Source organism: Xiphophorus maculatus, chromosome 2, assembly GCF_002775205.1.
Source record: "Xiphophorus maculatus strain JP 163 A chromosome 2, X_maculatus-5.0-male, whole genome shotgun sequence".
NCBI lineage: Eukaryota > Metazoa > Chordata > Actinopteri > Cyprinodontiformes > Poeciliidae > Xiphophorus > Xiphophorus maculatus.
Window position 1 is genome coordinate 14,123,152 of NC_036444.1, and position 18,691 is coordinate 14,141,842.

The 18,691-nt window shown below is 38.3% G+C and overlaps 1 protein-coding gene across 2 annotated transcripts in view; it reads right to left on the bottom strand.

Annotated features, from left to right (window-relative positions):
- Positions 1-18,691, bottom strand: part of znf469 (zinc finger protein 469) — a 226,993-nt gene that overhangs the window by 62,874 nt on the left and 145,428 nt on the right. Inside the window, exon 1 of one of the 2 annotated variants that reach the window (XM_014469969.2) lies at positions 10,396-11,015. The exons of the other annotated variant lie outside the window; for it this stretch is intronic. The gene's annotated coding sequence lies outside the window, so the exon portion shown is untranslated. Of the gene's footprint in view, positions 1-10,395; positions 11,016-18,691 lie in introns of those variants that run through there. 2 annotated transcript variants of the gene reach the window in all.

Genomic DNA, 18,691 nt, shown 5'->3' on the forward strand with positions numbered 1-18,691 from the left:
ATTGGGGGATGTGTAAGTGTCAAAATATTTATGGTTGTCAGGGGAAAAAATACATGTTAATAAGACTTAGGACTAATTGTGTTAAGGTTAAAGTCGAACTGATCATGTCAACTGAAGTCCACATTTTTCCATCTGTTGATTCATTAAATGTGGCTGGCACAGTATGTGCCAACAACAAAGAGAGGTGTAATTTCTTCCATCTATGTCAGCGCATGCCAAAGCATCCATGTGCTTAAACTCCTTCACCTGTTGTCACTCACATGCTATGCTGCTGATGGTTTCTCTTAAAGACTTTAGTCTGATAAATCTCAAAGATAATCTTCTATATCTTTCAAGAAATATTAAAGCTGGACAGGAATAACACTTTTTCCGCTGTCTTGTAAATGCTTTAAAAGTGAAAATTCAAGTTGATGTCAGAACAAAAACAATCTGAACGTCTTCTTTTGTTGACCCCTTCAGTCAGGCAGACACTCAATAAAAGGAAAATCTCCTGGCATCTCAACAGGCAAATACTGGGACACGGATGACGACAGCAGAGTGATGCTACAAAGAGGAAAACATCTGAGCACGGTTATAAAAAACTCCATTAATGCCGACTAGCCATCGTGCCCAGCAGGTGATGTAATGAGCGCTCCTAGCAACAAATACAGATTGACTCCTTGCAGCTGGCAGCTGATGTGTTGTAATCCTCACATCTGTCAGGGTCTTATCAATCTTTCTTTGGAGAGAAATGAAAATGTTCTGTCTGTCTTGTAGGTGAGAAAAAGAGTAAACGGGATAGTGTTCCTTCATAATATGGGAATCACACCTTTAAATTTTTTCCATCAGCGGCAAAAGCCTGCAGATCACTTGTTCCTGACTGTTTTTCAGCTCTGGAAACTACAAGCCATGGCAAGCTTCAGCAAAACCCTCCTAACTATAGATTTCATGACCTCCAGCGTCGTTGGTGTTTTACACAAACCTTTAGTCCTCCATAAAATCATTCATTGCTGTTAGAAAGTTTTTTTTACCCAGATAAGTCTTTTTCACCTTGGGATAATTTTTTCTCTTTTCTCTTTCTGTCTCATAAAACAAGGCATTCGATCCACACATTAGAAGAAAAGAGCACAAAAAAAGAGAAAGAATCTTAAAACTTAAATTCAAGAGCCACAGTCCCTGCACATGAAATTCTGGCCCAACAAAAACAAAGAAACACTTTTGATCCGCTGTATGAAAGGACAACTACAGAGCTAGACAGGCCAGGGGTTCGTGTGCTTTCTGTGGTCATGGCCACAGATCTGCCGACCACTCCTTGCCCATCTGGGCTGCCGGTGGTGCTCTTCCTTTTCTGAGAGAACAACGAGTTCAGAGCAGTAATTTAGTTCAGATGAGCTGAAGTAATATTTCCAGATTAATACGAGCCATATTCCTTCAAAACTGTCCTTTCTTTCTTCTTTGTCTGTATGTTTTTTCACATCTTACATGTTCAAATCGTCTGGCTGAGGATGAAAGAACAAAGTAAAGTAAAGAAAAAAAAGAGAATGGGAAGATAAATACATTTTATGCTTAGTAAGGAAAAACAATTGCAGCTTGGCAGCTTTAGCATCTTCTGAAACCTTTGCTGCCACTGATTTCAGAAGATAGACTAGACTTACTCATTCTTGCATATTTCTTTGGAACTATTTTTAGCTTGTCTTATTGATGATTATGGTTTATGATTTATAGCAAAAGAAAATCTGAAGTTCCCTCTTTCAGAAGAATATTACATAATCAGGGTGAAGACAGTAGTCCAGCAGACAGTTGAGGAACTGATCTGCTCCAGGAGGAGGATCTTTGCTAAAGTTGCAGGCTTTACACATAATGCTGTATCCAAGCATCCATTGTCTATATGCCCTTAACCTTGTGGGATCATGGGGGGGCTGCTGCCTATCTCAAGTGGCCATTGGGTGAGAGGCAGGTTATACTTTGGACAGCGGTTGTTGGTCCACAGTGTTTTATGAAGTCCAAAATTTCAGAGTTTGTCACACCTGGTAGTCCAGTAGACTCAGCTCGATGGGGAGCAAAACTGCAAAATTTGGTCCATTTTCAGCTGGTGTGGGTCACTTTCACACTGCACTGTGTCAAACAATCCAAACCATTTGAAAGACTTGTTCCCGCCCCTCGCCTGTGGTGGCTCAGCACCAAGATCTCTTCAAAGAAGTGACCTTAAAACCTCCAGACAAGAGGTCAATATTTTGCAACGCCCTCCATTGCAAAATGCGAACAAAAATGGGGCAGGATCAGATTTAGAGGTTGTAGGATTTCTCTTCTGTCATTGGTAAAAGACCATGAGCCGTTTCTGCCACTAACGTTAGGCTTTCATGTTTTGTCTTGGTTGTTTTTAAGCAGAATGCCCTGTGCAATTGTCCGCTTCTTGCTTTTGGAGTGGTCTCCGGTCATCTTGGCATTCTCATATAAATTTGAACCGCACCAGAGTTCACTTCAGCTGAGCCGAGACATAGTTTTGTAGTCGGACCAGAGATCACATTTTTGGTTCGCATCAAAGTTCGATTGCACATTCTCACCTCCCCAAACAAACCAGACTTTCAAGGCAAATGACATAAACAGGGCTTGTGTGCACCCTTAATGATGTCCTCTGTGGAGAAGTTTTATAGAGATGGTAAATTCATTTTCCAGCAGGACTTGGCACCTACCCACACTGCAAGAAAGTACCAATATTTACTTTAATGACCATGAACTCAAAATGCTTGATTGACTATCAAACTACACTGACCTAACCCCCACAGAGAATCTATGGAGTGTTATCAAAAACAATAAAAGTGAACAGCAGAGCCAACAATACAGATGAGCTATGGGTCACCATTAAAGCAATCTGGGCTTCCAGGATCCTGCAGTAAACAACAGGCTGATCGGCTTCATGCCACATAGAACTGATGCAATAATTCAAACTAAAGTGTAATATTCTACCTTTCTGTATAAGAGATGCTTGAAATGTATAACTATATAACTAATTTGGGTTGCAGAAATTTTACTTACTGAAACTAAGTAACTAATAGAAATGAAATTTTCAATAATACTCAGATTTATTCAGATGCAGCTGTAGGTGCAAGGTGATTTTTGTACATGGAAAGGAATCCAAATGCACAACCATTTCATGGGTTTGATTCTAATCTCATGTAAATATATTAGTTAGAGTCATTTCTCTAAATGTTATAAAGTTGTGCTTAACTAGTACCACTACTTTCTCCTTTATTTCTGAAATTATACAAAAACAAGTATGTAAGTAAACTCTAATGACATTTGTACCGAAATGATACGGCTAAAAATTTTTAGTCAGGATCTAAAAAGCAGCTCTACCTCGAGTACTCCTGATCATTATCCTTGTTTGTAAATACTTTAAATAAATTCCTCTTCATTGATACCCTGAGTTAGCTTGTAGTTCTGCATGTGAGTCAGAAAAATTAAACCCGCTATTACAGTTTTGCTGATCATGTTTTGTTCCAGAATAAAAGTTTAACTTGGTTCATTGCTTCTCTGTTTCAAAATGATTTGTTTTTCTGGAGCTTTTCCTCCATCTAACATCCATCTGCTGTTCTGCATGTGTATGATGTCAGGACTGGGCAATCTTTTTGGCTGTGTTCTCATTAACCAGAATTTCTGAACATTAGAACTGAACAGCGGGTTTTAAAGAAAACATGAAATTAGTGGTCACTCATCTCTGCCCACCATGCTATTAAATCATTTATTTACCAGAAATAATTTCAATCAATTTAAAATTCCATGAAGTCAGAACAAAAAAGATCTCAAAAATGTGAATGCGCCACAGAGATGTTTTTTCACGTTCTGCATATCTTGTAACACAATAGAAAGATAAAGACAGTACTAAAAAATATCACTAAATATTAAAGCAAAAAGTTAGTAACTTTTTTCTATGGAAAGTCTGCTTTTTCCTCAAGTCAGTTTGTGTTTTGGTACAGCAGCTGTCATAATGAGGTGTCATGTGAGACATGACAAGGAAATGTCACAGCTACTGAGAAAGTGCAGAATAATGTGGAAATTTTGAGGGTTAGCATCTGAATTTTGTTAGTTATGTTGAGAGGAATCAAATATCTTTGGAAGGGAGAACCTTTCAAGTCCTTGGAGATGTGATTTTGACCACAAATATGCGATGCTTACTTACAGAAGGAAGAACCCAAAAGTAAAAGATGTAGATTTATCCCAATAACACATACAAAAAGAGAAACCTGAACTTTTACACTTTAAGGCACATTAGTCAATTTTAACTTCATTCATCTTCTGAAACATCTTCAATAAACTACTTTGTCTTCCAAATGTTGGACAGCTGTTGTGGAGTCCTCTCAACGTCACCGCATAGCAACCGTTACCTAACAAGGATGGTGGGAAGAATCAACTTTGCAAGTGTTCAGCTCATCCGAATGGTAAAGTTAACACCCGGCTCCTCTGAACATTCCCATACTTGAGCTTGCCATTAACCCCAGTGACCTGTAACTGTGTGTGTTTGTGTGAGTGTGCTCTGTGTGTTTGCATATCAACTGCTCCTTATGTAGTGGAAGGCCAAAGGGACCACACCAGAAGAACAGAGGAGCTCTTCTATTATAAACAACTTTTAAATCAGACACTGTGGAGGAGCAGGGGTTTTTTTCCCAACAGATTTCCAGCCAGTAGTGAGGAGCTGTTATTCATTAATCTACAGTGATAGAGTGCAATCCCTTCTGATAAATCACACATTATTTTATATAAATGCTAGCAAGTTGTTAAATGCATTCAATAATGTCACAAGCCATAACTCCAAATAATAAATTTTCCTATTCATCGCAGATTGATGCAGTGTCTTTGCATATCACAGTGTTTCATCTGAGACCCCTTTGATCCCGCCTAAAGCCTGTGTGACCTGGACCTGAACGAGGCATGAGTTGCACATTTCTGTTGATGTATCCAGCCAGTGCACGTTTGGCCTGGTGGAATGTAGCTTTGCATTGCTGAGTGCAGTGCAGATTTATGTTAGTGCTGTGGGGTGTGCATGTGGCTAGCAGATGGTGGCACCCTGCATGTCTTTCCTGCATTGTCTCATAACTGCTTACGCAGTCCTCCAGGCCAATCCCTACAGGGTCTTCAGACTTGACTACAGCACAATAAAATAAGTGGGAGTTTTTAAATACTTTATTACTTCAAGTGTTTGCAGGATGGTTAACATCAAAATCGGTGTTAATAATTCCATCCATCCCACTGTCGACGAAAACACTCATAAAAATATCTTCTAACAAATAAAACCCATTCTCATACTTAAATGACAGAATGGGTTGAATACCTAAATGATTTATGTGCCAGTATAAAGCAGAATAGAGATTTTCAGCCCAAATCTGTTTTGAGAATGCAGTGATTGTAACAATGTGGTTTACCACAAGATTCTCCCTTCAGGGACTGAGATGTAGGTTCTGCAGTTATCAATTAGTCAAATGTGTTGCCATGTAGTGACACTTTGTTACCTCTAAGTTTCCAATACAAAAGCTAAAAAATTTGACATTTGTTTTTAAAGGTAACTATTCTGTTAAACTCAATGTGAAGACAGGCTTCGCTTCTCACCCATCGGCCATCCAAGCTGTGCATGGAGTTAATCTGACTTTAATTATCAGTTACAAATTGAATGTTTCTACTTCTGTCTTCCTTTTGCATAAAACCATGAGAAACAGGGTCATACAGTATTCCTCTCTGAGTTCAGGTCATACAGTATTCCTCTCTGAGTTCAGGAAAACCAGATAAAGGCAGCTGAGAAGCTTTCAAAAATCCATCCCTAAAAGATTTAAGAGCTGTGTCAGAGTTCCAAAACCAAAATGAAAGTCATGCTACTTCTGTGAATCCGATGTTTGACACTGCTTAGACTCTTCTTTCTTGCATCCTGCCACTGACTCTACCAGGGAAGCTGAGAAATATTATAATAATTATTTCAAAATTCATCGTCGTCAGTTGACAAAGTTTAGGTAGTTGTTCAGTCAAGTCAAGAAGACATATGAAAACCAGCTGAAGGAAATGTGTGCATGTGCCATAATTGGAGTTTATGTATGACAATTCTGACATGAAAAGGTTAAGTGGATATTGCGTAAATACATGGCAGACCAGCCTTATTTGCTGGATATGAAGGTTGAAGAAAATCCCCTTTTAACTCCTTACTTAAAAGCCAGTGTTTAAGTCCAGCCATAGTAACAGACTTAGAGGTATATATTTTAGCTAGCATTAGCATGTGGCACAAATTCATTTACACAGCCTTAAGCGCTGACATATGGGTGCTTACCATTCACACAATCTCATAAAAACACAATCAGAGCTGAGTGTTCCTTCTCACACACCTTGAAATAGCACGAGGTGCATGGATCGCATTTATTGGCAGACGCAGATAAACACACAGATGCAATCAGACAAATACACAGCCTCCCTCCCTTTGCCTACATTTTCCAAGTGTTCCACTTTGCAAATCGGATCCCACTCTCAGAGTCTGGGAATGTGCAACACTGTGGTTTTGTGTCACACTTTCTGCTGCGACTTTGGGAATCACCTCGAGGTGCTCTGATTCATCTCTGTTTGTGTGGGCGTGTGTGTTGTTGTATGTGTGCGTGTATACAATGTTTGAATGCACCAAGTAAATGAGACCACAGGGCTCATACCAGTGGGAAGTTGAGGACTCTAAGTGCTGTGACAAAATGCATGTATGCAGACGCACATGTCCAACCACAAATCCACACATGTAGGCATTCACATGCAATTTCACACACGGCTCATGACAAAAGCAATATTTATCACTGAGGAAAAGGTTGACATGTCACTGCATGCTGCTTGTGAGTTTTCTTAATTACTTTTAGAAAAGGAGAGTTCTCCTTTCACTTAGCTCTCAGTAAGAGACTTTATCTGGAGACACTTCGAATATTGCAAGGCAATGAAATTAGGAAGTTTTTTCCTCATTCATCATCCTGTATCTCTGCTTACTTCCAGCATACTTACAGTTTGACTAAAGTGATGAGAAGTATTTTTGGCCCACTTCATACAACATTTTTTTTTTATTAATTCCCTAAACACCACCAATCAAAAAAGGGGAGTGGCAAAGAGCCAGAGAAACTTGAGAAAAAAACAAAAGCAACTTTTTGATCTTATACATTTGTTACTTAGTAATGATTTAGAAATAGAAGTAGATGCAACTTTAGTAAGCTTGACTTTTGTAATGAACATGTTTTCAGAACTTGCAGGTGTATTTTAACAAGAAAGTGACAGTCTGAGCTCCTACTACTCCTGTTTACAATTTAGTGTCCTAAAGCAAAACATACCAATTCATAAATTATCTCTGATGTATCTGTCTAGGAAAAAATGTGGCTCACTTTTGGCAAAACATCTGTCAGGATCACAAGGGTAGCAGCTTCTTTTATTTGTGATTCATACCTAGATATTAAGAATATAAAATCCAAAACTGTGTTTATGTTTTATATTCTGCCCAACCTGCTGTGAGAACATTCAAGCCTTATGAGGACACAAACGCTGCTGGATCAGGTGGTAGGGGTTTATGTCTCAGTGAATATCTTCTTCATTTAGAAAATTGTTGTTTGACCTATATGTAAATGCTAGTGTTGTGTGTTTTCCTACTAGTTCAACATCATCTTGATCTCCCTGTCTAATCTCTCAGTTGCTATTATTTACAATCTCACTGACATCAAAATCAGGTGACTTTGTTGGTGTGATAGTTGGTACAGCCCCAGTCTGCAAAGGCTGAAGCTTCTAACAGGAAATGTGTTCACTATGTTTTGTAGGTAGGTGTCAGGGAACTATTATCTCCACAACCATGTCTGTGTGTTCATGTGTAATAATTGCCCAATCAAAGTTTACACCTAAATTCAATTAGGAAGACTTGATAAATAGATGTTCACAAACAGTTTCCACCTTACCTGACTGAGTTTGAATTATTTTGCTAATGAAAAAATTATATGAATATATAATTCATATATGGTGTCTTGCAACCACATGTTCATATGGTTGCAAGACATATGAAAAAAACACTTCCAAGAATATAACCACATATTTTCACTCTACCTTAATCTTAACAAAAGCAAATCAGCGGAATATCCTAATGTTTGCACTTGTACATGTACTGAGGAGCAGGTGAGGGCTTGCAAGAGTTCTTTTTTTCAGAAATTAAGAATGTATCTTTCTTTGTGCATACATCTCTGGATGAGCACATAGATGCAAGAAGAGGCACTTGCCAAAATATTTTCCAAAATCAACTTGCCTTTTAAGTTAAAAAAACTCTTAAAATGAGTAGTTTGCAGTTTTTACAGTAACTTCTCAAATGTACAGGGAAACAAAGTCTACATTGTACTGCATAATGTTGATTATTGCACTCTTTTATGAAGGCTGTCAAAGAGAAAATGTAACTAAAATACAGACCAAATTAAGCAAAATGAAAGGAGACTTCAGTATAAAAATAGGAATGAAGATTGTTGTCAGAAATGGGTCCAAAAATAACAGGTTAGAAGATATAACTGACCAATGAAATCATACCACCACCAGTCAACTCCAATCTCTGCCATAAAGCAGAGATGTATTGGACAAAAAGAAGGAAGTGGGACAAGGGGAATAATGTGGACTGAAAAGTCAGGCGATATGGTTTTAATTGAGCAGCATTTACAGGATGACTAAATGACTCTTCACCAGGCCAGAATAGCTGTCAGAAAGCAAAACAAGGAACTCCTTCACTTCTTTGCACCACTGACATCCTTTCACTTGGCAAATGTTTAATGCCTTTGGCTACAAATGACACTGATTAGCTTTTCTGTTTTAGACAGCCAGTGTTTTCAGTTTCTGTCAAACTCCACATGCACATTATACTGTTCCCGGAGGATTCTGGATATGCATCTGTACATCTGCATTCCTGATGTCCTGTTGCTTCCAATCTCATAAATCAATCAATTTGCTCTTAAAAGATTTTAAAGGAATACCGGGTTAGTCCCTTTGTATTGGAAACAAGATTTTAGTCGCTGGCTCCTGGAATTGTGTCTCCTCTTCCCTCGTCTATGTAATTGTACTTCCTTTGTCGTTTTCAGTTGAAAAAGATGGATAATAATTGGCACCACTGTAGATAACCAAAGTTTATAGCATTACTACTGCAGAGTCTGACTCACAGCAAACCCACAGACTTCCTTTTCCACTTGGAGGTGGAACGTAGTGATCTGAGCTAATTATATTGAACACTTCAAGTATTTGGCAGAAAAGTGTGTGATGTGCGCATGTTATGCCAATAAAAAAATCATATCAGCACATGCCACTTCTCAGTTTATATTGTGCATTGATCTAACAAAGCTCTCCACAGGCCAGGACCCACACACAGTGCAACATTCTTGTCTACTGCACTCAGACAAGCTGATGGCACACCTGGCAGAATACTTTTGCTTTTACACAGGGGAATGCCACAATTGGCAGGAGTAAGTATGATTTTCCACCTTTTAAATGAATGCTGTAGTTAGGCTGGCACAAGGAAGCAGACTGGCATGACAGGGCAGGCTCTGGGAGGGGAAGGAAATGTGAGGAAGACAGGTTGGTCAATAGGGGCATGCAAATTGGGGGAGGGCAAGGTAATTTCTCTGCAGAAGCAGTGAGCCTGTCTGTCTCCTCTACCTCTGTCTCGATATAAGGTCGTGTACCACACCCTGGAAGCACTTTTCTCTTTAAGGTGTCAGCAGTGGGATGAAAGCTGCAGGGCTGCAATTGCTAGATAAATATGATGATGGAAACAAAAACATAAGGGGCATGTAGAAGCCAAATGTTAACAGTATCAACAAGTATAAACAGAGTAAATGCTGCAGCTATGTTATAATATTTGAACACAGATTTTAAGCCAGCATGCAAAAAGCTCCTGAATTAATCTTCTATGCTTGATTTCTATGTCTTGTCTTTTTCTAGATGGGAACAATCTTCCTGAGTGTGACAGCAAAGCTTGCAGGTAGCCCGTATTGTCTCCAGATGAGTTCCTCTCTCTCAGTGGTTTGTCTGTCCTTCAGTGTGTGTCCACTGCTAATACAGCCAAACAATTTCTCACTGCTGGAGCTTTATCAAAAGTTGAAATGAAAGCTGAATTAAAATTAATCTAATAAATGTGCAAAACCGTTTCCACCCATGTTGACGGATGTTCACTGTGTGTGTTTAGTCCCGCTCCACACAATAAGACATGCAGACACCAAACTGTAAAAAACAAAGCTGTCAAACACACGCCAACATTGATCGCTGACACAAGGATGGTTTGCACTCTGAAATATGAATAGCAAGCTTCCCTAAGTTAAATTCAAAGGAAAAATCACAAATTTGGCCTCACAGATACTCATGCACATACAAGCAGAAAGAAAATCTGTCAAAAGTTGTTACCCTTTGCTTGTGCAGCACGGTGATTTCTTCAAACTCCAGCACATCAGGTGTGCGGCAGTCACTCCTCTCCTTCCTCTGCCTCCCTTCCCCTCACTCACTTCTGAACCTGTAGTTATCGTGTGGCACTAGTAGCACTCAGCACACTGCAGTGTGTAGAGAACTAAGACAGTGGGGAAAAAGGAGGAGAGATGGGAGGGATAGAAGGACAAATGAGTCCTGCCCAGACTGATGATAGAGGTTTCCAAACAAAACGCCCTCAGGAGAGAAAAGATTAGAACACTTCACTATGCTTGAAATTCAACTTTCTCATCACTTTGCTCTTTCCACTCGCTTCTTTTACCAGCTTCATTCCTCTTCTGTTCCTTTGTCCCAGTAAGTTTTCCTAAAACCAATTTTGCCCTCCTGATGTTCTGCCAATCCATAAACCACAATGTCTGCCTGCCTTCTTGTCTGCCTCTGTAACTCAAAAAGTCTCTCTCTCTCTCTCTCTCTCTCTTTCTTTCTCTCTTGTTTTCATCTAAATTTACCTTTATTTTGTCACTTTTTCCAACCGGCTTTCCATTTTGCACTTGCATACTATGCTTATACTACGCATCTTTCTGTCCTGATTGCTTATCACTGCTCTCATAACCTGTTGTGCAGATATATGATAAAAGACACATCTGCTGCAAGTAACAGGAAATTAGAACTATTAACTTAACAATGCTAACTCTAAATTATATCTAACATTATGCGTGGTGTTCCACAAGGGCTTGTGCTCAGCCCAAAATATTTTGCATAAATGGTAAAAGTAGTGTATTGAATAAACTATAATTCACTTTATTTTAGGAGGATATTACACTATGGTTCGTAGAAAAAAATGGGATTAGCATTCAAGTGCAGTTACAAAGGAAACTGTCAATTTTGAAGAAATAGCATGACATAAACAAATCAGTCAGATATTGCAGCTAAAGATAATTGTTTAGTGGACACCAAACACTGCATATCACCTCAAACTCACCATCTCCACTGTTAAGCAAGATGGTGGCAGTATCATGCTGTGGGGATTGATCTGAGAAGTAGGTCCTGGAAGGCTTGTGAAGATAAAAGATCAAATGAATGTGGCAAAAGAAAATCCTGCAGAACCATTTGTTTCCATCTGCAAGAAACAGCTGTAGTTGGAAACAAAGTGGGTGTTCTGGAGTGGCCTAATCAAAGTCAAATTTTGTTGATCATGATTTCTTTGTCAAAGTAAATTTAAATTTAGATTTAAAATATCTAAGTGGGTATATAGCTTTAATAGGCACAGTCGTTCTACCTTCTTTTTGTCTATAATTTCTCTAACTGTTCCTCAAACCTATTTGTTTAGATTGCTTTCACAGAGGTTATTGCTATCAATCAAATCTTACCATTTACAAGAAGAGGAAAAATGGCAGCACGATGCACACAAGAACGCCGTTAAATTAACATTTTAATATCCTTGACAGTTTCTTGCCAGAATGGCAGAAATTCAGCTTGTTTGTTGGGAGGAAAATTCATATGTCAGAGCCAATCTTATTGGGAGTTTCAACTTGGACCCTGACCTTGTTGAAGTGAAGAAAATATGAGCAAAAATAGAAAAAGTAATATAAATTTATGTTTTAGTTGTTTGTTGAAAAAACATAATTTGCCACTTGTCACAACTTTGTAATACTTAATAGAAATGAAAGTTTTGGAGAAAAACAGACATAGGAAAAGAAAGTTTCCAGTCCAGCTGTTTAGTCATCTCCAAACTTGATGTAGAGATAAACCAGAACACTTCTGACGTCGTGCAGATCGTGTTAACTCACATCAGGTGTTTTAAGATAGCACTGGCCAAATAGAACAGCACTGAGCAGGTTAAAATTCTTGGTCAACAAGAACAACAAGACAATCATCTGGACCAGCTTTATCAGCATACATGGGATATTTCCATAATCACAGTCAGACACATCTTCTGTGTTCTTATCTTTGTTCTCATGCACTTTCCCTCTACAGAAGGAGATAACTGGTGTATAATCGCTTGTCTCATTCTCCCCCATGTTCCCAGGGAGTACTACTAGAATCAAAGTTGAGTGGTTGAGAGCAGAAAGTGATTCAGTGCTCAAATGATGAGAAAAATCTTGTTTACAGCAATGGGGGCTTGACCTATGAGTCACTGTAGTCTTTGAGAATTTCACTAAGCCTCATCTTTGCTTTCTATTCCTGTCTTTCATTACTCCTGCTAGTTTAGTTAAAAATACCTCATTTAGTAAAAAAAAAAAAAAAAGATTTCTGCTGTTGTAAACTTAATTGTATTAGGACTATTCTATGACTGTGTGTGTTAGTCTGTGTGTTTGGTGACACTTGTGGTGACAAAGTGTTTGACACTCCACAACCTAAAAGGCTAGCTTCTGTTAAAAATAAATTCAGTGACATTTCCTTCATGGTTTTTAGTTGAATCCAATATGAGTTGAATCTCACCTAAAATCTAGGCAGAGGGCAGGAGGGAACATTTTTCAAATATTGTGTTTTGAGAGCCAATTTGATCAGTCATTTGCTGGTATAATACCATTGTCATTTCTCAAATCTTTTTTATAATCTTTAAACGCCATAATAAAGATTATTATGGCTGCATTATTATAGGGAGACAGCATAATGGCGTCTTTATAGTTGCTAAAAAGCATTTTCCAACACAAGTTGCTTCAGATGAAACCATTCATACAGCAGCTGTTGGTGTGTCACACTCTGAACTACAAATGGTGTGGTAATTTATAAAATAGATTACTCAAAACGATTAAATTCAGTATTTAGTGCCTAGCAAAATCTGACGTTTTCCTCAGTTTTCAAAGCAACAACCCAAAACCTCAATATAGTTTAGTGGAACTTCATGTGACAGATTCATTGGGATTTGCAATTTAATGTACAAAGTACATAATTATAAAGGTATGTACTTTTCAGAGGTTTGAGAATGTAAGCCCATAGAGGATAATATATACTAGTGTTCAAATGGGTAAATATCAGATGTTCAGGTATAAGTAAAAATGCAGCACATAATGATCTATAAGCTACATAACATTCCTCATCCCTCTAGTCTTGATCCAGTGGCAGAGAGGAAGTGCATAGAGCAGAGGGTGGAGAATTTCTTATGAAATAGAGTTGAATAATAAGAGGAAAAGTGAATAGAATATGGCTTTTCAGAGTATAATTTTAAAAAATTACAATTATACAGCCCCAACATTTCAAACGTACAGCCTGGCTGCATCTGTGGATGAATAAGACATCCTGACAAGGTTAGCAATAAAAGCAAAGTCACAAAAGTTTCTATTAAAGAAGTGGTGTATTTCAGAGGCATATTGTGACATTTTATAGCATAATCGAGAAATTATGTTATTTCAACACATCTCACTGTTGCTTGAGATATTGAGATTTTGAAAACATGAGCTCCTCAAAGTATTCCTAGAGCATTTAGTATTGTGTGGCAAAGTGGATCTTTAGATTTCTCTCTAAAGCAACCCACCTACTTACATGTAAATTGATAAAAAATAAAATGTAAGTAGTTAGTTTCTACAAATAACACCTTTTTAGCTTATGTATGTCCTTCAAATTTAGCCTAAACAAAGATGTTTGGTTACAGCATTTCTAACCATCTTTCAACCACATTTATGCATCAATAGACACGTTTATGTAAACGTCTTTTCTGTTTTCACTTTTTAGTAACAGTTCTTGTTGTTTAGACAGACGGCAATATAATGTTTTCTATCTCTAGTCAAAGAAAATGTCTTTCAGGGGAGCTGCTGACACTTCTCTGCTGGTGTTACATCGAGAAAGGGAAAATCATAGAAAGGGAAAATCGTAGTTTATGGAAATCTGTCTTGTATATCAAAATTATTTCTATTCCGTATAAAAGCAGGTTACAAATTACAAATCTACATCGTCATAACCAGTGGAGCCATGCCTGTGCCAGCTCTCAAGAAATACTTAATTTATTCTGGCAATATCAGTGCTTTGTTTTTTACAGGAAAATGAAGTTGGCATTTTGGATATAACTCTAGTTTTAGGAGCATGCTTTGCCAATTCTACTATGTGTTTATTTCCTTTAGATTTAATAACTGCCAATCTATTCCCCAGACTGTTTTTGATAATGCAGTTCTCTCATTTTCAGGTTAGCTTTGCAGTGAAAGCAGCTGCTGCCAGTGTTGGAATAGTATTTTCTTTTTTCTTGCAGGATTTTCCACCATTAAATCAGTTCTTTCCACTATCTGCAGGGATGTGCACATGTGCTTGCTTTTGCAGTACAGCTATTAGGAGAGCAGTATATCTGAAAAATTAGCAGCTAAAGGATCCCTCATACTGGTTTGATTTTCCCAAAAGCATAGTCAAAGAAGAGGTGCACAACTTTTTGTTCTCTGAGATTACTTAAATCACCGTAAACTGAAAGTTTATCATGGATTTTTTTTTACACTGACAATGAAATATTACTATCTACACTACCTTAAAGTTTGTATTGACCCTCAATCCGAGGTGCTGTATGACTTAGATCAGTCATGTTTTCTTTAGTGCACTGGGGTCCCACATGACTCAACATGTGGTTAAGAATGGCTTAAGCGAGCAATATGATAAATGGTTTGAAGGGAAACACTCGCTGGAAATTCTGCATTGCAGTTCCAGTTAGTGTTGTGCTTACCAGGATCCACAGGGGGCATGACAAGTAGCATAAGGATGAAGGTAGTGTGTGGAAAATAGTGATATCTTACCTCATGGTCTTTTGGAAACATCAACATTGACTGGAATTATTTAGTCATCACAAGTAAGGATCTCCCAGGAAAAGAAATCTAAATATTGGGCACATGTTTTTTTTTTTTTTTTTTTTTTTTTAATTAAAAGGTTTGCTCAAATGTTTGACTAGAACTGTGTCAAAAAATTGCAAATAATCAAATGGCAAAAAAAGAATAAGCAATCTCTTTTTTTCTGACATGCACCAGACAGTACTGAGATTTTCCTTCTTTTCTGGCAACAACGTTCCCAGTTGTTGGAACATTTGCACCATTTTTCTTCAAAGACTGAAAGACAGGTGCTTCAAATAAATAAAAGCCTGCAAGGTACCCAATGATCATGACCTCATCATATGCCACAAAATTACTGTGAAGTGCAGTAAACCGTCAGTTCATGCTGGTATACTGCTGCCAGATCAGGACAGACTTAAAAGATTCCATAAAAGCAAAGTGCAGCATAGTTTTGAGGATGATAAATGACTAAAAATCCATCTCATAAAGAGTCGATAGGCAGAGAAACTAGAAATCTAGCCCTCAAGCTAAAAGACATGCATGTGCATTACAAGGGTCATTTCAGCAGATAATGAGTGGAATCCAAGCCCAGCGGTGATGAATTCTTCACTGGGTGACTGAACTAAGAGGCAAGGCTAAAGGTACATATGTGTTTTTGCAGAGGTGAATATACGTGTGTGATACAAGAACAACAACGGTAAGATTGAACTGCACTGAGGTAAATTGGCAATGCTTTTATTAACACCTGCCTTATCCCAGCTGAAGGAGAGATTGTATGTGACAGAACAACACAAATTAGCGCATGGTTAAACCTGTCAAAAAAAAAAAAATCAAAAAATTATGGCATTTTTTTTCTCTTCCTTCAGTCAATACTTTCTAGAAATATGTTTCACTTTCATTTATAGCTCCTGTATTTTAGGGTATTCATTTACCATATTTGTAAAGGCTGAAATTTGTTCTCAATCTTGCCACAGATTCACAACTGCTTCTAGGTCTGAACTTTGACTGGGCCATTCTAACACCTGAGTAAGCTTTGATCTAAATCATTCAATTGAAGATCTGTTTAATAAACATGCACTTTCGTTCCAGCAGTAATCCTAAATTCTTCCTAGTATGAAATTATTTTATGAAACTTGAAACTCATGTTTCTCATTAGTTGACCCTATGCAACACTAAAATGTTCCCATGCAACACACAGATAAAGGAACAATGCTTGATCTTTCTCAGAGGTGGCATACTGAATGTATCTACTATAAGCAAATGTAGCGTCATAAAAACTCATTGTATAATCTCTGTGTATACATTAAAAATAGTAAGTTACACTCCAAGTACATGCTTTAAAAAGAAACACTCATCAATGCATTTTGACATATTGTTAGACTGGTGAAGCAATTGTTATTATTGTTAATTGTACAAAGGTCCTGAGTTGAATCCTTGGTTGGGGCTTTTTGGGTGTAGTTTTCATGTTTCACCTGCATGTGGGTTCTTTTCTGGATTCTTCACACAATAGAAAAACATGTATGGTTGGTTTACTGGGCACCAAGTGCATGGTTGTATTGTTGTTTATCCTGTGAAAGTCTCATGCTTTGATTCAAGAGTGTATCTTTCCTCAACCCAATGGGTAAGGATAACAAATTTACAAACTGTAACATTACTTTTATGTGGCTAGTTTTTGCATAATAAAATCAGGAGGAAAGTTCTGTGATTAAATGTCAAAAATAAACTTTTTTCCCCATTAAGCAGTTGTCTTGTATGAAGACAAGAAAAAATGTGCTTTGATCTAAATTACCGTACTTTTTTGGGCCAACTTTCAAAATAGAATATGATAGAACTATTCTGTATTGTCCCTCAGTAGGGAAATGCTGTGTGGAAGAAAACTTACACACCCTGCTCATGCAATCCTGATTGTGAAGCATGGCGGTGGCAGTATCTAGCTGTGGTGACCTTCTAGTGTGATGTGTTTTGCTCTGTGCCAAGTCATTCTACTTTTTAGTATGCAATCAGCAGTATATTAAGTCATATTAAAAAATATAATAAAAAGGATGTGATTCTGGTCTAAGTTTACGTCTCCCCTTGTGCTGCAGCTTTTATCAGTATTCTAAGGTTTTGAACATATCTCAGAACACTGTTAATATAAAAATCAAAAGGATATGGCACTACTTTAAACCTACAAAGTCATGACCACCCACAGAGACTGATGTAAAACTTTTCATTCTACATAGGAAACTCAGAGGATGTTTCCCTTCTGTGAAACGTACTGGTAGTGGCATCATGTTGTGGGGGATATTTTTTTCCTACTAGGACAAAGATGCTGATCAAAGTTTATGAGTAGATGGATGGAGCTAAATGAATAAATAAATAAAACTCACAAGAGCCTGTGAAGACTTTGGACTGGTGAAAATACTCACTTTCCATCAGGCCAACCAGCTTAATCAACACTTGCAATCTTGTTTATTACGTGCTAGTAAACAAGATTGGAATAACCTGAAGAAGGGTTTCTTCAGGTACCAGCACTGTCATCTTTTTGTGACTTTGCAGTCTCTTTATTCACCCCCTGCTGTGCTCGTGAGGGGGCGAGTGTTGTCGGACAGGATGAGGATGAGACAGAAGAGGATGAGGAGGACGTGCAACCTAAATATGGCTCTTGCAGCCTCAGCCACAGGGAGACAGAGAAGGGGACCACAGACCTCAGCAGCGTGCAATTATCCAAAACAAGAAAGTCAAGCCAACCTCCTCTCACTGAGACTTGCGACAAGACTATTACAGAATAAAACCAAAGCACGATTTTGCTGTCCTTGACCTTTACAAAACACACACACACACGAGTTGTTGTAAACACATAATGATCTGCAGAACAGTTTCACAGTTTGCAAGGTGCTGCAGCATGGTGAACAACCTCAGTTTAAATACCAAATTTTTCTTATGGGACCTGGCAGACATTAATGCAGCTAAATATATCCTACAAATTACATCATTACCGCCTGCCTTAGGCGAATAGCCAAACCTCAATAACACTGTGCATTTTAAGCATGCACTTAAAGCAGTGTAACTTTTGACAAAGTTACACTCTGTCAAAAGTGTACCCTTCCTCAGATAAGATAAGTGCTCGTCTGCCTTTGGAGTAAGTAATGGGAGTAAAATGTTAAAGGTGGCCTGTAGCTGGTACCATGTGGCATTCCTTAGGACCAAGGGCTTTCTGAGGTATAGAGTACTGCAGAGTACAAGTGCTTATAGGTGGCTTTCAGTGGCACCTGAGAAGGCCACATGTGTGCTACAGTTCATGTAGCACCTTAAGTGACCTATTGTTTGCATAAATGAAAACTAGATCAGAAGGTTTCCACTCCCCACTGGACCTGGAGGACATCCAGCTACAGGAGATCCATCCAGGCTGCAGGCTTGAAGAGGCTCACTCCTTTAGGGAGGCCCTGAAAGGGAAAGAGATCAAAGGCTGGCCAGTCGGTACACACTTGAATGGATGCGGGTGTGAACATGTTACAGATGAGAGAAGATGCCTGAAAACCATCTGGGGTTAT